This window comes from Herpailurus yagouaroundi, unplaced genomic scaffold (assembly GCF_014898765.1).
Source record: "Herpailurus yagouaroundi ecotype Mexico unplaced genomic scaffold, PumYag 139, whole genome shotgun sequence".
Taxonomy (NCBI): Eukaryota; Metazoa; Chordata; class Mammalia; order Carnivora; family Felidae; genus Herpailurus; species Herpailurus yagouaroundi.
The window spans coordinates 21,756,045-21,778,236 of NW_024412394.1; the positions used below are offsets into that span (position 1 = coordinate 21,756,045).

The following is a 22,192-nucleotide window of genomic DNA, read 5'->3' on the forward strand; positions in this document are numbered from 1 at the left end:
TTTACCCTAAAGTTAACCCCAATACACAATAATTCTCATAGCTGTATTCTTTCTCCTTTCCACAAAGGAGCCAAGAAATTATTTTCCCAATAGTCAATATTTCTCACCTCAATGGCTAGAATTAAATTCTGTATCCATTCCTGAGTCATGGCCCATTCACTGTGGCCCAGAGAATGGCTTCAGAGATGGGGCCAATCCCTCTAATACCTTCTGGATGAGAATATCAGAGGGAGGGTCCATCAAAGGAAATAGAAAATACTATTTCTTTTTTTTTTTTTTTAATTTTTTTTTTCAACGTTTATTTATTTTTGCGACAGAGAGTGACAGAGCATGAATGGGGGAGGGGCAGAGAGAGAGGGAGACACAGAATCGGAAACAGGCTCCAGGCTCTGAGCCATCAGCCCAGAGCCTGACGCGGGGCTCGAACTCACGGACCGCGAGATCGTGACCTGGCTGAAGTCGGACGCTTAACCGACTGCGCCACCCAGGCGCCCCGAAAATACTATTTCCATGAAGGAGGCGTAGGAGTCAATTTTTTATAGAAGCTTTTTTAACACGGAGAATTTCAAATAAATCTAGTTCTTTAAATTTGTTTCAAATAATCAAAGTTGTACAGAAAAAGGAATCATGAACAAAAGGTGTCCTGGAATTTTATGCATCAAAAATTGGAAAAAAATCTAAATTCCCAGCAGTAGTATGCTTACCATTTAAGCTATAATGCACTGCCATACAGCCATTAAGTATAATATATTCAAAAAATACTGATACACGAATAAAAGTCATACTGTACCAGTGAGTTCAATAAATAATTGTTGATGGTTACTATGTATCAGGCACTAGGATACATCAGTGAATAAAGCAAAGACAGCTTATCTCCTGGAATTAAATGAAAAAATAATATTACAAAAAGAGTATGAATCAATTTTTTAAATAGCAACACTCTCAAAAGCATGCATACACAAATATCTGCAAAGTACCAATGTTTTCATGTGCTTATACACACAAATGTCTATAAAGTGATACATCACTATGTTAATAGTAGTTTCCTCTAACTGGTAGTTTAAATGGGATATTTTTGTTCTTTCTTGGTTTTTTAGTTGTCTGCCATATGATAAATATATTCTTCCTGTTAAACCAGAAAATAAGTAACAAATTTGCTATTTTTTAAAAGAGTGAATACTGGCTTCTGTTGATGTTTGGCATTTGCAAAACACCTGTTAAAGGTTTAATTCATTTCCTTTAACTCTGACATAGTTGAGGGTTGGGTAGTGAAAAAGAAATAAAAAGGAAAATATTGAACTTATTTTTCTACACTGACATCTAATTCCACCTAACTTGCTTAAATTGAACCCTTCTTGTATCAAATCTCATTCGTTTTATTTATTTATTTTATATTTTATTTATTTTTGAGAGAAAGAGAGAGAGAGAGCATGAGCAGGGCAGGGGCAGAGAGAGAGGGAGTCACAGAATCTGAAGCAGGCTCCAGGCTCCGAGCTGCCAGCACAGAGCCCAATGCGGGACTCAAACCCGAAAACCATGAGATCTTGACCTGAGCTGAAGTTGGATGCTTACCTGACTGAGCCATCCAGGTGCCCCAAATCTCATTCATTTTAGTAAATGTTGATGCTGAATTTCTATTTTCCAAGAGAGAATTGCTATTTTTAGATTTGTGAAAAATCAAGATTGGATACAAGGAGTGGACATTACCTATTTTTATTATCTAAGATATGATTGCAGACAGAATTATTATTTCACATTTCAGAATTCTCACAGCATGACTTCTGTCATGTGTTTAAAATAATTATAATACTGGGGTGCCTGGGTGGCTCAGTTGGCTGAGTGTCTGACTTCAGCTCAGGTCATGATCTTGCGGTTTGTGGGTTCGAGCCCCGCATTGGGCTCTGTGCTGACAGCTGGGAGCCTGGAACCTGCTTTGGATTTGGTTTCTCCTCCTCTCTCTGCCTCTCCCCTGCTCATGCTCTGTCTCTCTCTGTCTCTCAATAATAAATAAATGTTAAAAAATTTAAAAACAAATAATAGCTCTAATACTGTTCAAGACATTCTGTATTAACCTTGGTGTGTGAATTCCAAAACCATTCCCAGAGCAGAGATATTTTTAAAGAAGTTTCCCATGAGAAAACATAGCATCTGACTTTTGGTGATATGAACAAAATAAAATGTCCAGTCAACCAACTTTTCTATTTTAACTACCTACGACCATATCAACAGTGGTAACAACATCCTTGGCATGTATGGGCTAAAGGTAAGTACTTTGAGGAAGTCTGTTCTGTAGAACTAATTCCTATATACAGGAAAGTTTTAAAGGAAAGGAAAGTTGTAAAGAGGTCTCATGCATGTGAGTTATTCTCTGAATGCTCACATCCTGGTCTGAAGAAGAAACAACTCCTTCCTAACTCCCAATGAGTCTCTGCAAAACTGATCTAAGATTTATCCCAGAAAGAAACAAGAACAATTTGTTCATTATATCTTGGACACTTGTCCTTTCATTATTTTTTGAACACCATTTAAAGAATCTTGATTCATCAGAAATACTGTATCAGGTATGTCAATTATTTTCATGAATAGGACCCCCAGTGAAGATATACAAGTATCAGATACTTCTCATTTTTAAATATCTTTGTAGATCTTTGGTAAAAATAGATTTTTAATATATAAAAATCTATATTAAAATATCTTTAATCACTTAGTATGGATGACTGCTCAAAATACATGCACTGAACCCATCACTTTCCAGAAAATTTATTTATTTATAACAAATCAAGGAAGTCTGATTTTTCTATAAGAGAATTAACTTCTTTTGGAGCAAGGACTTATTAAGTGACAGAAGCCAATGACCGGCCAATATCTGTTCGACAGCTGATATTGTCTGGAAATAAAAAGAGAAAGAAGGAGGGAGGGAGGAGAAGGAAGGAAGAAGGGGAGGGGAGGGGAGGGGAGGGGAGGGGAGGGAAGGGAGGCAAACAGAAAGAGAGAATGGGAGGGGGGAAGGAAGAAATTAGAAATAATATCAGGCATTAACAGATTAAACTTATTCCTAGCCACATTAATAGTTTATAAATCTTATTAATATATTTTATGACTTTCTCAAAGATTTTAAACTTTTTTTTTCAACGTTTTTTATTTATTTTTGGGACAGAGAGAGACAGAGCATGAACGGGGAGGGGCAGAGAGAGAGGGAGACACAGAATCAGAAACAGGCTCCAGGCTCTGAGCCATCAGCCCAGAGCCTGAAGCGGGGCTCGAACTCACGGACCGCGAGATCGTGACCTGGCTGAAGTCGGACGCTTAGCCGACTGCGCCACCCAGGCGCCCCAAAGATTTTAAACTTTTAATAAGCTATAATCTCAAATGAGATCTGGAGAACAAATTTAAACATTCTTGAGCACTTTCCAAAATCAAAGTCTATAGAACAATAGCACTAGAAGTCTTTTTTTATTTGAAAAAAAAATTTTAACATTTATTCATTTTTGAGAGACAGAGTCCAAGTGGGGTGGGGCAGAAAGAGAGGGAGATACAGAATTCGAAGCATGATCCAGGCTCTGAGCTGTCAGCACAGAGCCCAACGTGGGGGTCCAACTGAGGAGCCATGAGATCATGACCTGAGTGAATTTGGATGCTCAACCGACTGAGCCACCCAGGTGGCCCAGCAGTAAAAGTCTTAAATGTAGTTTTTAAATTATTCTGCAGAGTATCCTAACAATACTGCTCAACTGTTTATCTACAGGTAAACATAGAAATACACAGTTGACATTTATGGCTCAGTACCAAGCAATTCATTCAGCCAAAAACCATGAAGAGCTTCTAATGCCTATACAAATCACAGTGCACAAATAAGAATTAAAAGTGGAAAAAAACATGGGGTGCCTGGATGGCTCAGTCTGTTAAGCATCTGACTTCGGCTCAGGTCATGATCTTGCGGTTTGTGGGTTCGAGCCCTGCATTGGGCTCTGTGCTGACAGCTCAGAGCCTGGAGCCTGCTTTGCATTCTGTGTCTCCCTCTCTCTCTACCCCTTCCCCACTCATGCCTCACGCTCTGTCTCTCTATGTCTCTCAAAAAATAAATAAAAACATTGATAATTTTTTTTAACTGAAAAAAAAACAGTCTACTCTGGTAGTCAAAAATTCTCCTTTTCCTGCTGTAACAGAGTATGCTACTTGACAGCAAAATGTACAACTGTTTGGCTTCAAGATCAAGAAATCGAATAAATTAATTAAATTAATACTCTTAGGTAAGTAATTGCTAAGTATCCACCAGAATGAGCATTGTTCCTGTCACTGTGAAGAGCCGATTAAACCGTCCTGGCCTTGATCTTCAGGAAATCACACTGTGGGGCAGTTCAAGTAAATCTGGATTTTGCACTGGGAATTATCAAATTCTGCTATGAAGTCTCCTAACCCAAAAGTGTATTTACTCAAACACTAGTAAAACTTGAAGTTCAGGATCTTTCATGTGCATGGGCCTCTTTCAAGGCCCCTGAAGGGGACTCTAGTAATAAATTTACAGGGTATTTGTTTTTGATAATCTAACTGCAACCAGATAAGATCCCTGTTTCATTTCACAGACTCCTTTCCATCATATTTCTCCTCACACCAGGCAGTATAGGAGTGGCCATCGGCATTTTGACCATCTGGCTAGGATTTGCCCTAAGGGATTTCTTTAGTTTTGGCTTGGTGGGCTACGTTCATTTAGTTCGCAGGTACTCTCATGTAGAGGTGAATACTTACTAACCATCTCAGTGTACAAATGATGTGTCCAGGAACTACCTTCCTCCTCCAATTTACCCAACATCGAGGCACAAAGATACACGACCAAAAGTAATGATACAAAATGTCTATGGCATCTGGCACTGGAAATATATGAGTCAATGAAGGAGAAACAGAATTATTCCGTTTATCTGTGATCTGATAAGTGGATTTCAGATAAATTCTTACATATCATCTAATCTAATAAAAAGGTCATGTGGTTTTAAATTATTCCTGCAAAAACAATCTTCAAAATATATAATCCTAATAGTGCAAACACAAGAGAATAGGAAAGTTTATGGTTCTGTTCCTAGTATGAACTTCTATTCAGCCACATTAAAAGGTAAAGTAATGATGATCTAACGGTATGTCCCAAGAAGCTATCGTAAGTCGTTTTTACTATACAAGAGGATATTGAAATCTGTGTTTATTAATTCATCTTTAAGGGTATCTGATGCCTTCAGATATTAAATACACTAGTAAGGAGACATGCTCCATAACAAGCAAAACTTTTAAAAGCAAACATGCAGAATAAGAAGATAAAACTCTTTCTAAGAGCATGAATGTTTTATATCAGCAAATTTACAAGTATTTTAGATTATCTTGATATCTTATATTACATATTTATAAAACACATAGTATGTTAATATTGGTAGCTAACATTTACATTATACCAGGCACTGTTCTAAGCACTTTACATATATAAATGAATTCTCAAAGAAAACCATGGAGTAGTAGTATTATCTCATTTTACAGAAGAGGAACCTGAGTAATTTGCCTTGCCCAACATCACCTAGCTTGTACAATATGGACTTGAATTTGGAAACAACTCCTTTTCTGACTGGTATTCACCTTCCCCTTCTCTTTCCACCCCTCCTTCCCCATTGCACTCTCACTTTCCAGAATAAGAAATGAAAGTAATAAAGATAAGTCATGAAATCAGTAGAAAGTATTCTGACATTGAAAAGGATAGACATTTTTATGGGGCGCCTGGGTGGCGCAGTCGGTTAGGCGTCCGACTTCAGCCAGGTCACGATCTCGCGGTCCGTGAGTTCGAGCCCCGCGTCGGGCTCTGGGCGGATGGCTCAGAGCCTGGAGCCTGTTTCCGATTCTGTGTCTCCCTCTCTCTCTGCCCCTCCCCCGTTCATGCTCTGTCTCTCTCTGTCCCAAAAATAAATAAACGTTGAAAAAAAAAAATTAAAAAAAAAAAGAAAAGGATAGACATTTTTTAATGAGTCAAACATATTTTATTTCTCAATGCCAATAATAATATAGTCATAGAGATTTAATGTAAAAAACATTTCAATTCATCTTTTTATGAATTTTGTTTTTTATTGAAGAGTAATTGATATGTAGTATTGCAAAAAGATAGTTTAAATTAAAAAAAAAATAGATCACCCATGGTCTACACTGATATAGACAAACTTCTTTGTCATCTTTCTTCCCCAGTGGATAGATTTCTTCTAGCTTTGACAGGAACTTGGCTTATATTGAGATTTTAGCTTCAGTTCCATACTTGGCATGGCCATGATCTCCTATCCCCCCGCAGATATAATGACTCAAGTTAGGGAATGCCAGAGTGACTAATAGGGAACATAAATTTGAGGAGAGAATACTGGAACACCATTGATTTTAAAATGTTAAAATTGCATTCTTTGTGTTAGAGACTGACTAGATGTTCTCTGATCTGTTACTTCTTCCTAGGCAGTCAGGAAAATGACATTTCCCAGCCATCCTCTGCATCAGGCTGAGACCCTGTGAGTAGCTTCCAGTGAATGAGGTGTGGAAAGGGGAGAAGTACACCCCCAGGCCTGGCCCTGAAATCGCCATGGGCCTTTTTTATATACTCCCTCTCCTCTTCTTCAGAGGCTGGTGGCACTCAATGGAAGAAGGTTGGACTCCTGAATTACTGCCTGAAGGAAACCAACGAAAGTGCTAGTTGGCTCTCATGATATTGGATGTCAGCAGGGAATTAACTTTTATTGTGTTACGTTACCAAGTTTTGAGGGTTGCTGGCATTAATTATCCAGACAAATATATTCCCTTTATAGCTATTTGAAACATAAGAGTTTTAAGGGACATGCTCAAATATATAGTAAATCAAAAAAATGACCTTACGAGAGTAAAAATATGTTCATGATTAAGCTGAAAAATCATTTGCAGAGTCTTATTTGTAAGCTTATGTATCAATTTTTAATTACTGATTGTTTACTCTAAGACATCAAAATATTGATTATAATGATTTTGGAAACTGTACATTTATTTGTGCAGTAGCCACCCCCAAATGTTCACTGATGAAAAATAATGGCTTTTTTGAATCTAAAGTAAATGTGTCAATACTTGAGTCACTACCAGAGAAAGCAGTGAAGTTGAATCCCCACCCATTTCCAAATGGATTTTACGCTGGCCAAGGTATGTGGAAATGTGGGCACCTCTCTTTATATTCTTTAGAGAAGAATTAATACAAATGCTGTCAAATGCATACTATTATCTGGTTAAGATTTCTAACTAATGTTTATCATTTGGGAATATATGTATATGTGTGTGTTTCTAACAAAAACAAAATGTTTACAACTGAATTCATCCTTCAATAGCATTTTTATACGTTATAATATCTAGAATTTATTAGCTCAGGAAATTATTTATTTATTTATTTATTTCTTATGGAAATTTATTTAAATTTGAATTCAAAATGAAAACTACAAATTTCTCATTTTGTTTTTCTCACATAACACTACGACAGAGTAATTGTTTGAGAACTGTGAAACATTTTGACATTGTTGGCAGTTATGTTTCATTCTTTGGCATGACTTTCTTAGGTTGTTTCATAATGTTATAGACTTTCCTAATTGGGAGAGGATTAAAAAATTATCATTTTAAGAATGCAGAAACAAAGGCATAGCTAGACTAGTTGCCTTGCTGCAAGCCTTAGAGACACCCAGTGACAAATCTGGGAAGAGAATCCAGTGTCTAGCCTCCCCCCTTTTCTCTCCTCGCTGAAGTATCCTTATAGATAGCTGCTTATTCCAAAAAGAATTTCAAAAAATTTTAAATAATTTTGTATTTGTTTTGAAACTTGTATGTAATTGTCATTTTTGAAAGCAACTTTACACATTCAAAGTCTTGCATATTTTCTTCTTTGGGGGATTTTTCTAAATAAAAATGCCCACTAATAATTCCCTTAAGTGTATACTTAAAGTATATAAAGTATAATTTAAGTGTATAAAGCTAGGAGCATCATTTCCTAATAGAATCCCAGAGTCATGAAGTCTTTAATTTCAATGAAAGAGCTCCTAATTGTTCTTGCCCTCTGCACAGCAAAAGCGTCATGATTTAATACTGGGATGAAACCTGAGTTTGCAAATGCAACGCTCATTGTAATAAGAAGCAAGCTGAATTTTGTAAGCCAACTCATGTGGAAGCTCTTTTCCAAGAGTTTCAGGTTAGAATCCTCGAAGATCACTCATACTCAGAAGCTGTTTAATTGTCATCTGAATGTAATTTTTTTCTACAGTTCAACACGCATTTTTTTGGCTGCAGAATGAATGACTTCAGCTATTTTATCATTAAATCAACATATGCTTAAATCACTCTCTAGTTTTTATTGATGAGGTTACCCAAGGAATGAATGAAAATATCTTCAATATTAAAGAAACAAAGTTAGGGGTTTAAATTTATTATTTCATGGGCTAAACTAATTTGTAACTTTAAATAATAGTAGTTTAATAAACCAGTGGGAGGATTTTTGTCAGGTAAGATGCACCTCATCTGTTTCCTATCTCTTGGGATCAGTGTCTTTTGTTGAGTGTTATCTAGGATCTTGAAAAGCTTTGTTTCATAGATTTTGTCTGTATCTGTCTTATTGCTTCAATAAGGTCCCTATTCAGTATGGTCTCTATTACTTTTTCTACACTGGAAGCAAAGTGTGTGAACTGATTTTAACAAGAAAGGATTCGTGAAAAGTTTTTGGAAGAGAGAAAGCACTGCTGAGGCAATTGTAGATGATGACATACCAGCCATTGTGGAATGGCATGGAAAATAATAAATGAATATTTCATTGATTTACTTATTTAACCCAAGCACAGGAAAATTAATTTAGTCTACTTAAGAAATTATGTGGAAATTGACCTCTTATTTTGGGTCAGAATAGGGTGATTCTTCCTGCAGAAACAAAGATACCCCCAAAATTTTATGTACTGCTCCGTCACAGGACCCAGGCTGGTGTAACAGCCTGTATCTGGGGTCTCTAGTTTGATAGTCAGGGTTAACCCAAAAAGTGCCAAAACTTCAAAATGTTTTATTGCTTCTTCTCAGATACGGTGCACATCACATTCACCCATATTCTATTGACAAAAACTAGTCACATGCCTATTCTTATCTGGATATAGGACCCTATAAGCAGGGGCCCTATAATGTAAGTCTCCTGAATGTTTTCAACAATAGAAAAATCTATCATGCTCAATAAAAATTATAAATGAGTGGATGCTCAATAAAAATTAAAAATTAGTGGTTCTTAATCTTTTGAATTCTTAAGAAGTTCTTACAGAAAAGTACAAATATGCAACAAATATGGATATTTTTCAGACAGTAATATCCTAGGCCTTGTGAACCCCTATGGTTTACCCAAGGACCAAAGGCCATAGACTCTAGATTAAAAACCTCTGATTATATAGCTTTGATGTTCTACATCTTTGGGGCCAGGAGAAATCTCAGGTTATTTTAAATTTTACAGAGTGGAGAGGTCATATTTTGAGAAAAACAGAATGTACTCCAATTTGATTGATTAAAATTCTAATCTGTTTGTAAACATATCAACATATCCCATGGAATAAATATAAATGAATATATTCAATATTTGTAATACATGTGAATTAAAAAGTCATTTAATATACCAGGACTTATGCTTTATTTTCAGAAGTATTGGTTGAACCATCTTGACAAAAAAAATTCTTTAAGCTGAAAAAAGTTTGCTAAACTACATTTGAATTTTTAACTCACTCATTTGATTGGACCTGTGAGAATAACAAAACACCTGTTGGTCAAAGAGTGTTAACTTCTGTTTCTTTTAAGAAATCTTGCCAGATTTGTCAGACTGTGAGGCTACACATGCTCCATTAAAAGTCAGAGAATACCGTAACAATCCTGAAATAAGAAATGAAAGAAGTATTGTTTCATTTCTGTTTTGAAGAATGGAAAAGAAACTAAATCAAGAATGAGAAATACCAAAAAAAAACAAAGAGTAAAATATTTCTGTTTAGGGCACAATTTTATCCATCTCATTTTGTATGTGAGATCTTTATGTTTATACTGTTATTATAAAGTTTGAAAATAGGTGAGAATATATTTCTTGGTCTAAGAAAAGAGTATTATTTTTAAATTTATTATATTTACTTAGATTTGGATTCTTTGAGAATTATAATTTTGTATCTAAAAACAGTAAACATGTACCACAAACTGCCTTGGGGTTTTTTAGAACAAAGTCAGGAAGCAAATTAATAAAGAAACCACAGTAGGATGACATGAACACTGTAATAATCAGAGTTCCAATAGTCAAAATAGAAAAATACTAGGCACATTTATTGACGAAGGAACTATTTTCAAAAGCACAGGCAGAGGGTCAGATAAACCACAGTAACGCTGAAGCACTTAGAGTTAGTAACACTAAAGCCTGTTACGCAGAAGCTCAGAAGACAGAGGTGACAGCAGGTGGTGGAACCGACAATCAGAGTCTTGCAGAGAAGTGGGCCTAGAGAAGAGCAATGACTTTTGGTAGAAGGGTGCCACCATCCCAAGATGATCACCCAGGAAGGAAGGAATCAGTGCCAGGGTCTTAGTGACCTTACTTTCCTGCCTCCTTCTGATCTGCTGGGGCTTCCCTTTGGTAAAACCCAGCTGGAAAAGCCAGAAATCAAGGAAATGGATCTTGAAGAGCAACTGGAAGGACTCTGGCCCAAATATTTAGGTAAATAATTGGAGGATTTTATTTTATTTTATTATTTTATTTTATTTTATTTTATTTTATTTTATTTTATTTTATTTTTAAATGTTTATTTATTTTTGAGAGAGAGAGAGCACAAGTGGGGTAAGGGCAGAGGGGGGGTGGACAGAGGATCTGAAGCAGGCTCTGCGCTGACAGCAGCAAGCCCAATGTAGGGCTCGAACTCACAAACCATGAGATCATGACCTGAGCCGGTGCCGTATGCTCAACTGACTAGCCACCCAGGCGCCCCAAGAACTGGAGGATTTTGAAAATATGAAATAATATGATCATGAGTGGGTTATACTCCAGATCTATGTTTTAACTGCAAAGTAGCATTATATCTTGCCTCATCATTGTTTTCCTCTACTCCTCCCATAGGGAAGAAGGAGGGATGAAGAAGCAGAACAAGTCTCCTCAGAGACTTCTAGTCTCAACATCTATAAATTCCTCTCAGCAGGATGCCACACTTATAAATCTTTTTATCCTAAATGCCTAGCATGTATTTAGCACACAATAAATATTTATTGAATTAATGTAATGAATAAGTGAACGAATCATGTTTAAATGGGAAGGAACTGATGTAAATAAATCCCAACAGTAAAAATGGAAATCTATATAACACAGATTGTTAATCCTAAATGTAACTCCAACTGTGATTTCTCATAAATGTATGTGAAACCCAGATACTTTAATTCTCTAACACCCTGGCCTACGTTTCAAAATTATTCCTTTAGGTAATCTCATGCAAGTCTCTGTATATCTAAACATACAACAGGCCCTATGTTTTCAATTTATTTTATGGTACGATGGTTCTTGAAATATATCATTACTAATTCCTCCAGTTTTCTTTGGGTGTTATATTGTAACATATTAATCTCTAAATGAAAACAGGATGATTTGTTGGAATGAATCGGTACTCACTTAGGCCACCCCAGAGAAATAAATCTCAACACTTTCAGGAGAAGCAGGGGAGCCTTGTTCTTTTGGCCTCAGCTTGGCTCACCCAGAGAGTGATCATCTTTAAATAGCATAAAGATCAGAGTCCCTTAGAGACCCAAAACGTGTAGCTAAATCTACTTCCAAGTCAGTTTTCACTTGACTGAAAACACTGCCCCTATGTAATTTACACCCAGAAAGCCTATATCCTCCAGCTAATTATGAAGTCATCCTACTCTGTACTTGACTTTTCCTTCTCTTTTCTTCTTCTCTACCAGGTATAAAACATTCTCAAGTGACATCAACAATTATATGGAAAAAGAACGAGGGCCAAAGTATATGCATAATCTGCCAATTTCTTTATAGGCTTTATGATAGAAACCAACAGGTTTTTTGTTCAAATTCTATGCATTCTACCTTGAACATGGATATGACAAAAATGTCTCCTGTGTAATAGATGGTGAAGGAAAAATTAAAGGAAAAGGGAAAAGGAAGCAAAGGAGAAAGAAAGAGAGAGAAAGATCATTTTCTTCTACTTACCCATTTGTAATTCCTGAATCAGATGTTTCAGATCAAAGTAAGTAACAAGGGAAAAAATGGGGGTAAAATGTGTAAGAGAAACAATACATGTCACCTCAAGTCTTCCAGAACCTTAAATAGATCATGGGGTCAGTTTGATGGACGATGCAGAAAGATCTTACTGACTCAGGTGAACTTTAACACAAAGACAAAGGAATTAGGGGAGAAGATGTAAATTCCATGTAAAGAAAGACCATGAGCTTTTGAGTCAGAATAGGTGGGTTTCAGTGTGGCTATAACTTCAAATGTGTCTTTTGACCAAGAAAAAAAGGATCCTGGTCAGTAAGTGGCCATAAGATGAGCTAAAAACAATTGCTAAGAAATTTCTCTTAGAGCCAAGAGAACTTCTGCAGTTGCTTGGTAAGAAGGCATTTTTTGATGCAGGAAACAAAAACAGTGAACAATAAATAAATAAGATTGGTGTACATAACCTATAGGGATCCTTCCAACTCTTGCACACTGTCCCAAGGACTCTGAGGTCTAGTTAAGTTACTTCTTTGGATCAAAACATTCATCTATGGAAAGCTGCGTTCAGCAATCAACCAGCGTACAACTAACAGTCCCATAAAGCAAATCAGGGCAGTTCATTATCAAAGGGTACATTTTGACAACTAGTTTATCTTAGTGGTCACAATATGAAATTATATTGTTTAAAGCCAAACATTCTTTGTATGATTGAGGTTTTAATGGTGGGAATTTAATGACATAATTTTTTTTTAGTTTTTTTTTTTAAATGTTTTCAAAGATACACATGTCCTAGGATTTGTCAGATGCTTAGATGGGTAGAACATAGTGGAAAAGGGGAAGAAACACAAGGTGAAAATGTCAGAGTAGTTGAGGACTAGATAATACAGGCCATGCTGAGGTTTGATAAGAAATTGTATTTTCGTCTCAGAGCAACATGAACCAATTAAAAAGGTTTAAGAAGAGGAATATACAGTCTGAACTATTATTTCTATATAGTTTTGAGTCTATTGAATAATGTGGTGGACTAGAAATTTTATAAGGGCAATAGCAAGAATCTTGTCCTTTTTTTAAATATAATGCCTTCTGTTAGATATGTGTAGATATATGGTACTTGCTGAACTAACTAAAATGTCTTTATGGTTGATTAATAGTGCTTATAGTAGACATCACCCTTCAGTGGTCCCTCTTAATATAATCCTCTCCTTTTGACTGTAGACAGAACCTGTGACTTGTATCTAACCAACAAAATATGCCAAATGTGATGGAATATCATTTCCACAACTAAATTAGATAAGATTATAACTTCCATCTTACTAGCAGCCTGTGTTGCCTTCTGGGCTTGTACACTGGGATGAACCAAATGAATTCTGTCAGTTTTTCAATCTGGATGTAAATCCTCATTCAGTCACACTTTCAGATGAGACTTCAGCCCTGGCTGACATTTTGACTTCACACTCATGAGAGACCCTAAGTCAGAGAAGCCAGAGAAGCCATGCCCAGACTCTGACACCACAGAAGCTGTACAATAATAAATATGTTAAGCCACTACCTTTGTAGCAATTTATTACATAACAATAGATAAATAGTATTATGAAGAGGTACTCAATTCACACTCATTCTTTTCTGAGAATGATTTTTGCATACAAGTGTAGGTGTTTGGGCTAAGAAACCAGGCACTCTGGCCACACTATTAGTTAATTCATGGGTAGTTTTCAGACCTGAAGTAGGCCATTTGGAATCTGTCTCCCAAGAATTTAACATTTAGAAAAGAGAGATAATGGAGTGGAGGTAAGTCACATTACTAGTGCTACTCTAGAAAAAAGGTTGAAGAACTCCTAACGTTGAGGGTATAATTCGAAAAACCATATTTATGCCAATGGCAGTGGCAAAGTAGGTGGATTTCAAAAACAACTCCTACATATTTAGATTACAAAACTTGAATTTATCCATACAACCTTTAAAATAATAATATAGGTGTGAGAAAATAAGTTCAGAAATTTATAGTCCTATAGCCCTAGCCTTTCATTTTATATTAGGGGAAGAGTTGAGTCAATTTTGTGGCCAACAATTTTTTGTCAACTGTTTTGATCGTGGATCATGAAATTTGGGAATACAGGATATACATACATGTACTAATCATGGCACTTGGTTAAAAAAAGTGATCAGTGAGGGATGCATAGTGACACAGTCAGTCAAGTGTTCAACTCTTGATTTCAGCTCAGGTTGTGATCTCACTGTTCATGAGATCCAGCCCCACTTTGAGTTCTGCCCTGACAGCCTAGAATTTAATTAGAATTCTCCCTCTCTCTCTCTCTCTCTCTCTCAAAATAAATAAATAAACGTTAAAAAAACAATGAATGATAATAATTTGAGCTGTAAGTGGAGAATGATTAAAATTATAATTTTGAGAGGATAATACCCAAAATGCAGAGGCACTTTTTTTTTCTTTCAGAATATGAGAAATAAGGAAAGGATAAGATGTGATAAAAATTCATCTCTATATTCGTAAAATAAATACACTAGACAGAATGTATCCTAACCTCCTTTAAAGTTATAAATTTTATGACCGTACAAAGAACTTATCATAAGAGGGGGGGAAAAAAGGTGAGAAAATTCCATTTATACTACTGCCATTCCAACTACTTCCAGAAGAGGGCAGCACAAAGGAAGAGAAGGAAGACGCAATGCCTTAAGTCTTTTCTTAGTTCTTAGAAACCCAGTTACATTAAATATCACAAATAAACCAAGTTAAAAGAAAGAGATGCTTTGATGCAAGAAAAACTCAGATAAGACATTTATAAATCTGGAGGGGGGGTTGGTATACACAAAGGTATAAGTTTGAGTTGTTATTTACTATGATTGATAATTAATCCTACATCATCCATCATCACAATTACTAATACACAAAAATCACCAACAATCTAATGGAGACTTAATATCAGGTTCCTTTATAAAAGAAGCGCTATTCTGGGTTCATATTTAGGCATAAAATGATAACTCAAAATGTCAACGTCAATTCAAGGCACCAGGAGGCAACAGACACTCTGAATCTAGAAACTGTAATCTAATTAGCATGGCATTCCTCATTGGGTGGTGAGTGCATGGAAATTTGAATAGCTACTTTCCTTGTCTTTAAATGTGTATGCATGATCACAAGAGATGGAGAAACTGACTTGTAAAGTTTGAACAAGATGCAAGATTGTTTTTCTGTGTGGTCTCTCTTCTTGAAGTCTAATTTAAACTATTTACAAAATCTACCAAAACATAGCAAGGAACAATGGTGGAACTCTGAATTATTCTAAACCCCTTCTTTTTTCACCACTCAAGCTGTACACAGACATAACCACCAAGAACTAAATTGTGCCCTTGACTGCAGACAGGATGTCTTAGAGAAAGTCTCATGTGTGGATTTATGATAGAATTTGGCCCAATATCCTGTGTTAGGCAGATCCAGTCTTGTTTGTCACATTTATCTGGTTCAATAGCCATTATCTTAACTGTCATTTGTTATTGTGTCTGTTAGAATACTCTGAAAAAGACTAAAGTTACACAAAACATTTTGAAAAGAGGAGATATTAAGAATTTATTCAGTTTGGGGATTTTTTTCTATTGGGCATGAGTGTATACGTATTTTAGTCATCAGTATCTCATGTTATGCAAATATATTTTACCTGTAGGTAACTGTTTTACGACATCCACACATTTAAGGGATCCATTGCTAAAATGACCCAAGAAGAGGAAAAATAATTGAACAAAAGAATACAACTATAATATAATTCAAATGTAAAAATTGTGAGGCAGAATGCTGAACTTTATGACTACTATTTTTTGACTACTACTTATCAATGAAATAACTGTGCCTTGGAAAAATGTGCATGACTGGCTATATGGATATAACAAAAGTAGTTTGATTTATATAAAAAGTTCATTTGGCGGCATTCGGGTGACTCAGTCGGTTAAGCATGCAACTCCTGATTTTGGCTCAGGTCATGATCTCATGGTTTGTGAGTCTAAGTCCCACGGCAGGCTCTGCACTGACAGTGTGAGGCCTGCTTAGGATTCTCTCTCTCTCTCTCTCTCTCTCTGTCCCTCCCCAATTCATGCTCTCTCTCTCTTTCTCTTTCACAATTAATAAACATTTTTTAAAAAGTTCATTTAGTCTGCTCTAAAATAAAATAGCTAAATCATCTGTATAACAGCAAAAATTGCAGAGTGGTAAATATAAAGATACTGGACTAGAATTCAAGAGACAAGGAGTTAGACTAGGGCTGGCAAATACTTTCAACTCGAGTACCAATTCCAAATTATATAGCACCTACTTAAAACACTTTGATGAGAATGAGTTATGGACTACAGCTGGATTCAGCAGGAAACATACTGATTAGCAATTTTTATCCTAGGTAGGTATAGAGGGAAATGTGTTTGGGGATGGAGGTAAGGGTCAAGTGTGGAATCCCTGTCCTCAGCAATATTGCTGAAATAAGGACTCCAATTTAAGCCCTACCCTATTTGTAGAATGCAGATGAAGGGAGGGGTGTGCCTCTATTACTTTTTTATCTCTATTTTCTCCTAGTTCTTTTATCTCTAGTTCTTTTATTTCTGAAAAGAGTATGTGGAAATAACCACATTTTTCAATTTAAAGACTGTTTTATTCAAAAAGGGTTTAAATATTCTGAGGGAGGACCACAAATATTGAAAGAGAAAAATCTGTGCTGCCCAAACCACGCTCAAACTAATTTGTAAACCAGCTGGAATTCTGCTTCGGCAAACCATTGCTTTTATTTAAGCATGGACAGGAACCAGGATTAGTTAGTTGGAGAGAATAGTAATGGAGACGCACTGTTGATGGGTAACCTTTCTCTACTTTGGAGAAGATCTTCACACGTTCTAACAAATACAAAGGAAACAATTTTCTCTCCACTCTCTGTTATGAGAAGACAAGTGAGAACCTGTAATTGAAAGGTGAATTCAAGACCAAGCCAAACAAATAACAAAACCCAACAAAAGCAAGCCAAACAGCAGAGAAAGCACTCTGCACAGCAGACACTCAAGTTTACTTGTGGAGAGCTTTGGTCAATAATGGCAGGAGGTCCAATGAAGAGATTCATGAAAGCTCTAAACTGTTTCCTTTTTTTTTTAATCCTTTAATGCTTATTTATTCTTGAGAGAGACAGAGCATTAGCGGGGGAAGGGCAGAGAGACACACACACAGACAGAATCCGAAGCAGGCTCCAGGCTCTGAGCTGTCAGCACAGAGCTCGATGAAAGGCTTGAACTCACGAACTGTGAGATCATGACCTGAGCCAAAGTTGGACATACAACCAAATGAGCCACCCAGGCGCCCTCTAATCCTTTTCCTTTTAAGTCGATTGTTACTCACACAAAGTCCTTAAACCCACAAAGAGCAAGACAAGGCATATTCTCTGGAGTTGCTCTGGCTCAGATGCAGAATTTTACCCCTAAGGTAAGATTAAATGGTGACCAATAATATTGGTAGACTTGTGACAGGGAAGAAAATTACACTTAGGTATTTGTGTCTTATTAAAATATTATTTTTTGTACACAGTTTTCCTAAAGTTCCTTTGGAGAAGGCTGCTACTTTTCATCAAAATGCATCCCTCCTTTCTTTCACAGCAAGAAAATTGAAGCTGGGCGTATCCTCTGGCTGGAAAGGTACCTCCCAGCCAGGCCTATGGTCTGACCATAGACATCAGTTCTCTGTACCATGAAGTTAGCAGAGGTGATGTGAGCCACTTCCTGCTCTTGGCCTTGTTTTAACCTTGGACATTTGTGATCTTCTCTCCCTTCCTATGAGCTGGCATGCACATACACGCACACCTGTGACCCAGATTTTACCATGAAAATGAGGTTAATGTTCTGGGGGAGGACAGAGCATAAGAGAGGAAGGGATTTGAGTCTCTGACAACGTGAAACAGAGATACCCCCAAAACCTGGATTGTTTCCTAAAGATTATTATGTGAGAGAGGAGTAAATGAATGTTTTTCCTTAAGCCATGGTTTTTGGGAAGCTCTATTGTAGCAGGTTAAGTGAGCACTAAAAGATTTTCTCTAGATATTTTTACATTTATTTACATTTACATTTTACATTTACATATTTTACATTATATTTACATTTATGATATTGCATATAACATTGTAATATCATATATATACATACACACGTATATGTATGCACACACACTTATAATAAGACGGTGACCATCCCTGTACTCTTCTCTCATGATAAATAAAACATCGCCAATATGATTATGGTCCTGTGTGCTTTTTACCAATCAAAATTCTGTCTTTCCTCAACCTCTGAAGTATATATCAAGTAATCTTGAAGTTGATGCTTATTATTCCTTGTCATGCTTTTATATTTTACTAAGTATGTATGTTTTCTTAAACAATATCTGAATGTTTTATAACATTATAAAAATTTTATCTTTAGCAGCTGAAAATCTTAGTTGCAAATACAAAAGAATCTGCTTTGGTTAGTTTAAACAGAAAAGGATTTTATTAGAGAATATTAAATAATTCATAGAATGTCCAGGATTCTCAAAAGGCAGTCTAAAACTGCACAGTTTAACCACATCACAAAAGTTTCTCTAATGAAAACATCAAGGCTTCTAATCAGTAACTGTGAAGCTGTGGGATGTAAAGAAAATAACTTTGTGTCTGGGCACTCTGGATGAATATTGCTGAAAACTTAGGATCCTGGGAGAGTAGTCAGAGATTTCCAGAGATATTTACCTAATTCTAGAGGTATGTGTGTACATTTCAAAAGAAAATAAGGCCCAGGACCTTGGAGACATCTGTAGGTCACAAAAAAACAGAGAGATACATGAGGCTTCTATGACTCCTAGAGACATATATGTATATTCCAAAAGGCTCAAGTGAGAACCCAGAATCCTTTGCATCCCATCTCCACAGAGCAAAGGTTTTTCTTCTTCCTTCCAGGAGAGGAGAGGGAAGGCAGCTCTCTTGCATAAAAGGAGGGAATCCATTTTCCCTGTGCCTCACCAATGGAATGTCCAGCTACATATGTAGAGAGTTTTTCTATCTGGCTTTCATCACATCACCTCAAGGGTAAGAATTCAGGTGAGGGGGAATCACACACCTATTAATTATAAAGTAATAAATACGAAATCTGCCTGATCAGATCACTTTATGTACACATTCAGAAGAAGATTAATAAAGATGAATATTAAACCCCAACAAGTCCCTGGGAGTAGGTACTAGAAAATCCAACACACCACTCCCCCCCCCCCCCACCAAAACACAGTACATCACCACTGTACTAATCAGATGCCTTGGTCAGGGTATTGGGGGAAAAGGCTCTGAGGCAGAGACTTCTGTGGGGTATATTTATTGGGGATACTCTCAGGAACAGAGCCTCTAAGAAAGTGAGGGAAGTAACTTAGACAGAGGGAGAAATTGAACTGTAATAAAATGGTAACAGAGGCCTCAGTCAATGCCTTAGAGAGCTGTGGACATTTAGAATTGTCCTAAATTTAGACTAAGAGTTTATACCTCTAGAACTGACCAGTCATTGTTTACAAGCTGTCTCTGGGGAAGAGCTGCCCTCCAAGAGCAATTCCTGGAGAAAGACTCAGCTGACATCTATCATTAGCAACATTCTGGCAACTTCAAGATGGCTCCTTAAACTTCAAGGGAAGATCTGAGCAGTGTGCTTCTGCACCTAGGACCAGATCACTTCTTCAAAATGTAGCCATCTCTTCAACTTGCTCATTTCTGAATCCAAGACCTGCATGAATACATCTGATGGGAGGAAACTTTAAGACCTCTGGTGCACAGGAAAGACTTACCTACATCCAAGCGTGTGTTCTATTAAGGACAAAGTGCTTCCCTGTTCGTGACAGAAGGTGTCCATGCCACTCAACTCAACATCAGTTGGCTGCTAGTCCCCTATGGTATGCAACTGCATTCTCACAGGGCAGAGGTGGGGAGCCAGTAAGGGGTGGTGGCAGTTATGTCGGGGTCGGGCGCTGCTGCTAGAAATCTAACATTTAGCAGTAGACTGGTCACCTTTCATGAAGGGACATCCATGTTGAGCTATGAAACCACCATAATAGCAAATAGTCATTTCGGACATAAACAGACACAAACATGACATAGGTATGTAAAATAAAATTTACTTTTCTAAGTACGGTTTACTTATCTTAGTATAGAAAGAAGTCAGTACAATCAGAATACTGCAAATTAGAATGTAGCAATCAGAACTGCAACAATCAGCAGCATTATCCATTAATAAATTTTCATATGACTTATGTTCTCCAAAAAAGGGAAAAACTGCAGGTGAAAAACCTTATGGAAAGTTATGTCAATTCTCTGAAAGCTCAAATGCTCTCCTTCTACCCCAATGTCATATACTAAAACCTGAAAAGTTTCTTCAAACAGGCTTATCTGGCTATATGCCAAAGGCAATATCATATAAGGTGGGCAGATGTCATCAATCTAGGTGCTATAAAATATAATAATATAGTTCAATCAGAGGATCCATTATTAAGGGTTCATTTATCACCCTTGGCCTCCCTGGTTTAAGTGCTCTTCTCAAATGAGAGCTAAGAAACTGGAGCAATGATTATATCTGGGACTCATGCGAACAGATCCTATTCTTGTTGACCCTGAAGGTGTACTGCCATCTCCACATGGTAAAAGCCAACTCTTTAAGGTACAGTTACTGAAGTGAGGGGGAGAGGGATGTATTTTCCAGATCAATAGCACCACATCAAGTACCAGTAAATTTGCTCTAGTAAAAAACTACATCCTCAATGGAGTCATCACTTTATTAAGCTGACATTCATAACCCTTATTTCCCAAAGCCCAAGTACAACATGTAAGGTAAATGAACCTGTAATAAAGATAATCACACCTGCATCTTTCAAGTTTTGGATAAAATTAATCTGTATGATTTCTTAGGGATACAGTACTTCTTTGACTTACATTTTGGTAGGGAACTGGTATTCCACGATCTACCACTTGACTCTTCTTCCTTGACAATCTTCATACTATTTTTGAAATTGCTGAGGATGCCTAATTCAATCATATACTTAGGAAATAGAACAAATAATGGGAGGGCTGTGTTTTCACAACTCATAGGCCCACTATGACATGGTCTTATACCAAAACTCCATGTATCACCTGACCTCAACTCTCCTCAAGCCCATCATGACTAGTAAACCACAAGAATGTTCTGGGTGGTGCTATCAGTTTTCTCTTGGAGATGTGACAAAATACCACATATTTAGAAGTTTAAAACAATACCATTCATTATCTCACAACCAGTAGGTTAGAATTCTAAGGGTCTCACCAGGCTAAAATCAAGATGCTGCTTCAAGGATCCATCCAATCGCTGGCAGAATTTAGTTCCATGTACTTGTTGGACTGAGGTCCCCATTTCTTCACTGGCTTTCATCCAGGGGTTATTTTTGGCTTGTAGATGCCACCTGCATAGTCTGGCTCATGACCTCCTTCACCTTCAAAGCCAGCAATGGCTGATGAATTCCTTATGCTTTGAATCACTCTGACCCAACCCCTTTCTGAAATATCTCTCTGTTTTCCCTTTGTGCTGGCATTGCAGTGTTCTTTCTCAAGGATTCCTGATCTTTTTTCATTCAAGATGCTCTGGATTTGTAAACAATGGATTAAGAAATGGTAAGATGACTTCTGTGGCCAAAAAGGAGTTAGACTGTTAGAAAGTGGCTTCACATAAACTTGGATAAAACAAATCTCTAATCCTAATGAAGTTTTCAAATACCAGTTTATTGTAATAAAGTAACATCTCAAATAATGTTTATAATTTGAAGTAATTTAATTGCACACTTCAATTGTCTCAAATAGGTATTGTATGGTATTAAATAGAGATAAGACTATATCTATATTTTGATGCATATGCGTGTGATAACTCTATGATATGTGTGCGTGAGAAAATACAGAAATAACA

General features: G+C 36.7%; 1 long non-coding RNA gene across 1 annotated transcript; it reads right to left on the reverse strand.

Moving 5' to 3' along the window:
- Nucleotides 1–4,756: 4,756 nt before the first annotated feature.
- On the reverse strand, nucleotides 4,757–21,458 carry LOC121029121 (uncharacterized). Its single transcript, XR_005789599.1, has 3 exons — nucleotides 21,193–21,458; nucleotides 9,763–9,906; nucleotides 4,757–4,868 (listed from the first exon to the last, which is right to left on the reverse strand). It is a non-coding gene; the product is annotated as an uncharacterized LOC121029121 (long non-coding RNA).
- Between the last annotated feature and the right edge of the window lie 734 nt (nucleotides 21,459–22,192).